The sequence below is a fragment of the Chelmon rostratus genome, chromosome 1 (assembly GCF_017976325.1).
Source record: "Chelmon rostratus isolate fCheRos1 chromosome 1, fCheRos1.pri, whole genome shotgun sequence".
Lineage (NCBI taxonomy): Eukaryota > Metazoa > Chordata > Actinopteri > Chaetodontiformes > Chaetodontidae > Chelmon > Chelmon rostratus.
Window position 1 is genome coordinate 7,692,346 of NC_055658.1, and position 7,145 is coordinate 7,699,490.

Sequence of the window (7,145 nt, forward strand, 5' to 3'; positions counted from 1 at the left end):
TCCTGTTTGCTCCTAATTAAAGAGGAGAGATCTGAGGGAGTTAATCTGCTGGGCTTTAGTGAATGGAGGTAGGATGTGGAGGTGAGTGGGTGGTAGCGTGGACCTCCCCAGATCCCTCTCATTTGGTTGGACACGCCAGCTCGGCTTAAGTCACCTGACCTGGTCTCTGGCGTGCATCCAGGGCCGCATGCATGGACACATACATGTGTAAGTACATGTAGATTTAGACGAGGACACAGGCGGGTAAACTTTGACCTAAAATCAGGTGTTGTGAGTCAAACGGCCAACTGTGAGGACAAAATTCAATCATAGCTTTACTGCACTGAAGATAATTTGACGGCTCGATTCTTCTGTCTGAAAATGTTTCTTTACAAATCTGCACGATTTCTGGCACACACACTCACACACACATTTTGTGTGACAGTGATTTGTATTGTGGTGTGTTGAGAGTCCACCAAGACGGTAAATCCCAGCTGATGGGATCAACTGGACTTACTGACTGCAGCACCACAGACACTGACATCTTGTGGACACGACAGGGACTGATATTATTCATGAGTGCTGTTAATTACAAAAACATCTCATACAAATCTGAACTGTGACCTTTCACTGACAGGTAAAGGTCTCGACTTGTCAATGTTTTTAAATTATGTTTTTGAAGTTTAGTGTTTTTATGGTAATGTCTATTTTTAGTTGTTTTTTTTTTTTTAATATACCACAGTTTTCAGCAAATAGCGGTGTAATAAAAGCTTGAAGCAGCACCACACCCCACCTTGATGCACACATTACTGCCAGCAACAACGCTTTGATCACAGTGATATTCCAAAACTCAGCCAGTTTATAGCTTATAATCACGGATGCATGCATTTAATAAGAGGTCAAATGGTAAGAAGGTTACAGATCAGTCTCGAGGTTTTTTTCATTTTTATTATTGTCAGCCAGTCCCATAAAAACACCAAAACCAATGACATCTTGATATTTACGACTCCTGTACCTTCAGTTCAGTTCAGCTCAGCTCAGATCTTTACTGTCCCTCAAGGGGAAATTTGATTTACAGTAGAGGGCAAAAAACACAAACACAACATTCCTTGTCTGTGGTACACAAGCCCACTGGTTCAAAGTGAAGACAAAACAACAAATGTGTAGTTTGATTCTTTAAAAAGGCTCAGTAATTTCCTGAAACACCTGGCCACTGGAGTTTTTAACAAATGACTACATTGTATATTTGTTGGGGACTATTTTCAGCAGCAGATGAATACACACTTGCTATTTCACATGCTACAGTGTGGAATTGTCTTAAAATGAAGTGTTCATGCTTATTGTAGTGAAGGAACATGTCACCCGGTGCAAAAGTGTGGCTCACTGCTGTGTTTTTAATCATTTTGGACAGCAATGGAGCTCTAAGGCACCGAGGAATAAGCTGTATCAGGCTTTGGTTGCACACGAACTGCTTGTTAGTAGGATCAATTGATTGTTGGTTTTGGTGTTTTCATGGGATTTGCTAGTTATTTTAAAAAGGTATCCTTTAACAGAAGCACACACAGTGGTTGTGAGATAGCAATGCTGAATGCTCCCCAATCCAACCAGCTGAATGACAGCAGCATGACTGGGATGCTGTTAGCTGTGCAATTATCCCACACAGTATCAAGATAATTCTGAGATACATTTGAGGCTCTGAGACATTTTTACAAGCTGAGATGAAAAAAAAAAGAGGAACTGCTGGAGAATAACACATCCAGAGTCAATTTAAAGCTGACAGGTACAGAGAATTTGTATCAAATACCCTGAGAATTGTTGTATCTGTAGGGTTAGCATGTAAAAAGCTCTGCTAAAACAAACTGTAGGTGGCAGTTGAGTGAACTGGGTTGCCAAGAAAACAGACAGCTTCAACCCAGAGGAAGCTTTCAGCGATCGTTTTCATCTTTATGGCGTCGGAACTTTTTATACTGAACGTGTGTTAGCTTTGCTAAAATAACAATGATCAGAAACTTTAAAGCAAAACAGTCAGGCAATCTTGTGTTGTGATTATTTTTTTTAAGATGAGAGTCAAATATTTACATACAGAGATTTTTAGCTGTAGCATTGATACGTTTCTCGAATAGTCCGATATCTTAAAGCTGCACCAACCAATATTTGTATGTCATCAAATCACTATGTCAAACACAGAGAATTATCACCCAAATTTGCAGTTTCCCTCGGCTCAACAGAGTGTTTCAGTGTCTTTTAGCTGCCTGCAGCTTTACTGTTGTGGTTCAGACTCTTGACTTTCATCAACCTCATGTCCAGCCACAGCAGGCAGCTGTTTTCAGCAAAAAAAAAACTTGATATACCCTGCCGAGCATTAAATGACACACTGACAAAGTGAGTGATCAGCTGCTGAACACAGCCGTACATTTAGAAGCTAAAGGGTCGGAAAGTGTTGGCCACAAAAACCATATAAGGCGCTAATGCAATTTTTGGTTTTCATCTTGTTGTGTTTTCCCTGAGTGGTCCAAAAAAAGTATTCCTGCTTTAAACCAAGCTGTTATGAAGAAAGTAAAACAAAAACAACAAAACCTCTTTGTTTCGTCTCGATCAATGTCAGGTGGAAACACCAGAGGCAGCGGAAGAAATGGATTGTACATCTTCTGTCTGGACTTCAAATTGTGGGAACGCCCAAGATAGTCCAATTATTTTACAGTAGCACACTGACTTCACGTATAAATGAAAGTGACATCTGCTGCTGTTCTTGGGTTCGCGTCTGGGATCTTTCTGTGTGGAGTTTGCATCTTCTCCCTGTGCAGCGTGGGTTTTCACCGGGTTCTCCGGCTTCCTCCCACAGTCCAAAAACATGCTGAGGTTAACTGATAATTCTAAATTGTCCGTAGGTGTGAATGAGAGATGTGATTGATTGTCTGTCTTTATGTGAAGCCCTGCCCAGGGTGTCCCCCTCACCGTTGACCTCAGAAACAGCCATTGACAAAACAACCTCACCTCAAGAGACCTGATGAAGGTCATGTGGTATGATCAAAAGCACCAGAACAGCTGCCAATCAGGCCTTGGGGTGACATTGTCTAGTGAATCAAGGTCAAAATGTTATTTCAACTATTTCACGACACCTGACCGAACTGCATCTGCTGATTAGGCCCCTAGGACATGATCGAAAGCTCCTGAACAGCTACTAAATGACCTTGAGGTGAGATCATTGAGGTGTGAGGTATGGACATTACGTTGAAAGCATCTGAACTAACATTCAAACATAAGCGTGAAATCCAAACTTAAACAGCACCAAAGTTATTGCAGACTGGCCAGAATGTGGTATTTTGGCAACTGAACTTGCAGCTTATTTACAAATGTTACTTGATTTGGGTATTGAAGTTCAAACAGTTTCAAACATTCCCCACTTCACTGCCATCCGAGGCTGCGAGAGTTTCCCAGCGCAGCTTTAACTGAAGGAAAACAACAAAATCCTCACGGCCCAGACTGAGTGAGACGAAATGCGGACAGTGCTGTGGAGTGTAAGAAGCTTTCCACTGGATTGTGAGACAGTGTATGCAGCACTCTGAAGGCACTTCAGCCAAATGATATGCCTCTCGCTCCTTTTCTGTCTCTCTCCCTCCTCCCTCCTCTTGCAACTAGTGTGTTTTTGTCTCTCTGTCCAAGTGTTTACTCTGGCTGGGGGTTTTTCAGTCCTATCTCTTCCATCCTCTTCCATCCAAGTCCTCCAACTTACAAAACCTCCTTTTATTGCCGCACAAAGGCAGCTATGTACTTCTTTGTGTCATGCTTGTTTCCCCATCTCGCTCATGTTCTGGCAGTCTGCAGACCGCCCTGCTTCAACATTCGCCCCACGTCTCTCCAGTCCTCCTCCAGACTGCAATAATGTGTCTAAGTGCAGCTCAGCATGGCGGTGAATGGGGACTCTTTTCAATACCGGCTGCCATTTATCTAACCCTCAGCTGGTTACAGGTGGAGGAGAGACACAAAGCTCTGAGCTCAGATGCTCATGATGGGAGGAAGGCCCGGCTGCCCGCTGGGCCTCTGAAACAACCTTTCTCTGGTTCAATTTCACATACGGTGATGGAAAACCTGGTGTATTTGTAACACTGTGTGCATGTGTTTGATGAGGTGCCAGATAGTTGAGTTTTAGGTTCAGTAATACAGTTTTTTGTATAGTACATATATTCAGCTTTAGCTGCAATAGGATATGAGTACAAAAAACCCCAGTATCAAATTTTTAAGAAAACAAAAGATCAACTCATGAAAAGCATTAAATATTTGTTTAATTTCTAGGTTCCAATAGTTATATGTGTAATTTAGTCAGCCAGTGACGTAACAGCTTTTATTCTCATCAAAGTCACGGTTATTGTGTTTGCAGAAAAACGAAAAACAAATAACCACCGTTCCTCAGATCTACAGAAATTCCATTTTGCTATTAAAAAAATCTAATATTTATTTTCTACTCTCTACTCTACTCTATCCATCAGGCTTAATGTAAGTCTCTCTGTTCTCTGTGCTGCAGCTGAAGAAACACCATGGCAGAATTCAGGGTATTTATTGTACTTTCCTCTTTCTGGCAGCAGGCATTTATTTGGAAAAGCCAGCAGACAGTAGTGTGATTCATCAGCAGTTTATCAACAGTTATGATCCATAACAGCAGATGAGCAATGCTGAGAGTGGAGTGGGACAGAGTCAAACCTCGGTTCTGAGTTGGGATCCAACTTTGGAAAGATCTGTCTGACTCTGATAGGTCAGTCTGCTCCAGCCATCAATGACTGGCTCATAAAATTATCAAAACACATGAGCTTTTAAGATGTGTAGTCATCAAGACTCCCTCTCTCCCGCCTCAGGAGCCAATCTGACATTAGCAGTGATTTCATCCTGGAAGTGTGGGCTCACGTGCTCGCCAAGCTCAGCTGAAAACCACTGGATGCTTTTATGTTTCATAGGCACGTGATAAAAGCTCTGTTCAATTCATGTCTCTCAAAAGATGCCCAAAGTGGTGGTGCAAAAATATTATCTTAAACAAGATCCCATCTATTTCAAATAAGGGATATTTTTTACAAGCTGTAATGAATTTTATTGATTTCTGAAGGAAAACAATGGAAGGCATAAAAACCTAAAGCTAGGGAATGAATCCTCCCTGCTTTGCATTCATACATACCCTTACGCATAGGAACCTGATGAAAAATTCTAAACACTGCATCCTTTCAAATTGTTTGCGTGCTACAAACACAGACCGTCTAGTCTTTCTTTATTTCCATCTACCTTGGCCATAAAACATTTCACACTAATGGGCTGCTGAGGAATAGAGGCATTTTAAGGCTAAACTGGCTTGTCACAGGTAGGGAATCATTTCTGAATATATGGAAACAGTTTTAGTCAGGCAAATGGCATGGGTTGTTTTGTAGTGAGGTAGAATAGGTCTCTGTTTGAGTCTACTCTTCAAATGTTTTATTGCTCTGTATGATGAATAGGGAGGAGTGTAAACTGCAGCTGACATCCACATGTAAAGCATTTTTAGAACAAAGTATTTTACTTTCTCCTTTGGAGATGCATTACACATTTCATCAGTTCAGGTCTATTTAACAAACACATCCCCTGTCACCAGTTCAAATTCATGCAGCAAATGCCTCAAGAGACTTTGGGTGCCCTATCTTCAAACCACATCCCTGGATCTATAGTGAGTGTCCCTGCTTTCGTTGCAGAAGGCCTTCTGAACCAGCAGAGGGCAGTTCAAACCACAAGAGTTTTCATCTCCTGCATCAGAAAGGTGACAGGTACAGTTTGCAGTCAGGATGAGACAGCAATGGAACCTCTCTACCAACAGCATTACTAACACTGGACACTGGACGAACCACCGGACAATCCAAGCATATGATTCACACTTTAATGACAGCTGGTTCGAGTTTGACCTCCTGGCCCAAAACATTGACTTACTGCTTTCATAATCTGAAAAAGAAAGAAGGAAAGAAAGAAACAAATAAAGAAAAGACAGCCTATTCCCACAGATCCATATAATATATACTGCTGTAATCAGTGACCTTGTCATACTCTATGGCAAGAAATCACGATGGTATTTCACATGATATTCACAAACGGTGTCTGTGCTGAATAGTGGATTTAGTGACCTTACAAGTTAAAGCATTTTGATCCTGATATAGTATCACTGTATCACTAAAATATCCCACAGGGTAGGACGTATAGTTGATCTTACAGAATGGCAGCAGTTACAGTGGTGGAGAAAGTACAGCGCTGGTGTCAGTGAGTCTAAGCAGTACATCAAGGTGACAGCTGAATAAAACTACAACTAAAAGTGAACAGTGACACTTCATTGGTACTTCTATCTTTACTTATTTCTGGACACATGATCAAACCTCCGTCATTTGGTACAACAGTTGGTAATTAGATGTTTTGTGGCTTTGAGCTTTGCCTTCAAAATAAAAGCAAAGTTTTAAGGACACCAGTTAGCTACAGCTGGTTTGCTAGCTAGGCTACATTGGGCTTCAAAAACAAACAAAAAACAAACAAACAAGCAAACAAAAATGTGGCAAAATGACAATGAAACTGCCCAGAAGAATAAAATGTGTTTTTAATGTTGATCTAGAACAACTTTAGTGCAGCTATAAAATGGATCAACACAGAGTAAAATGAAAACAAGAATAAGGAAATGGTCGATGAGTCAGAACAAATAGGGTTTGAAAGCATTTTCCTTGAAACTACGTTCACTTCATTTCTTAGTTCAATAATATAATTTCACCCAAAGCCTTGCATCAGTCAGTTTCATGAGGATATGGCTCGTTTGCCGTTTCTCCTTTTATTATGAAAACCCCACACAGGATGATGATGATGATAAGTTTTTGCTAACTTCATGTAGTCCCGAAGAGCGACCGCGACACTCTGTCACTCACAATTTAATACTTTACGTCAAGCTGCCATTAAGAAATGTTAAAAACCACTTCAGTTCGTGTGGCCCTCCTCATGACTGAAACATGTACTTGTTCTAGTTTGCCGCTGAACTCCGACAAGAAACCGGATGCAAATGAGGCGTCTGAACACCCTCCAGCGGACTCCTCCCCCTGAGTTGTCCTGGGAAACACTAACAACTGTAAGAAAGTGCCGTGCTATTAGTGACCGGCCACACCGTCGCCCAGCCAGCCCGCACC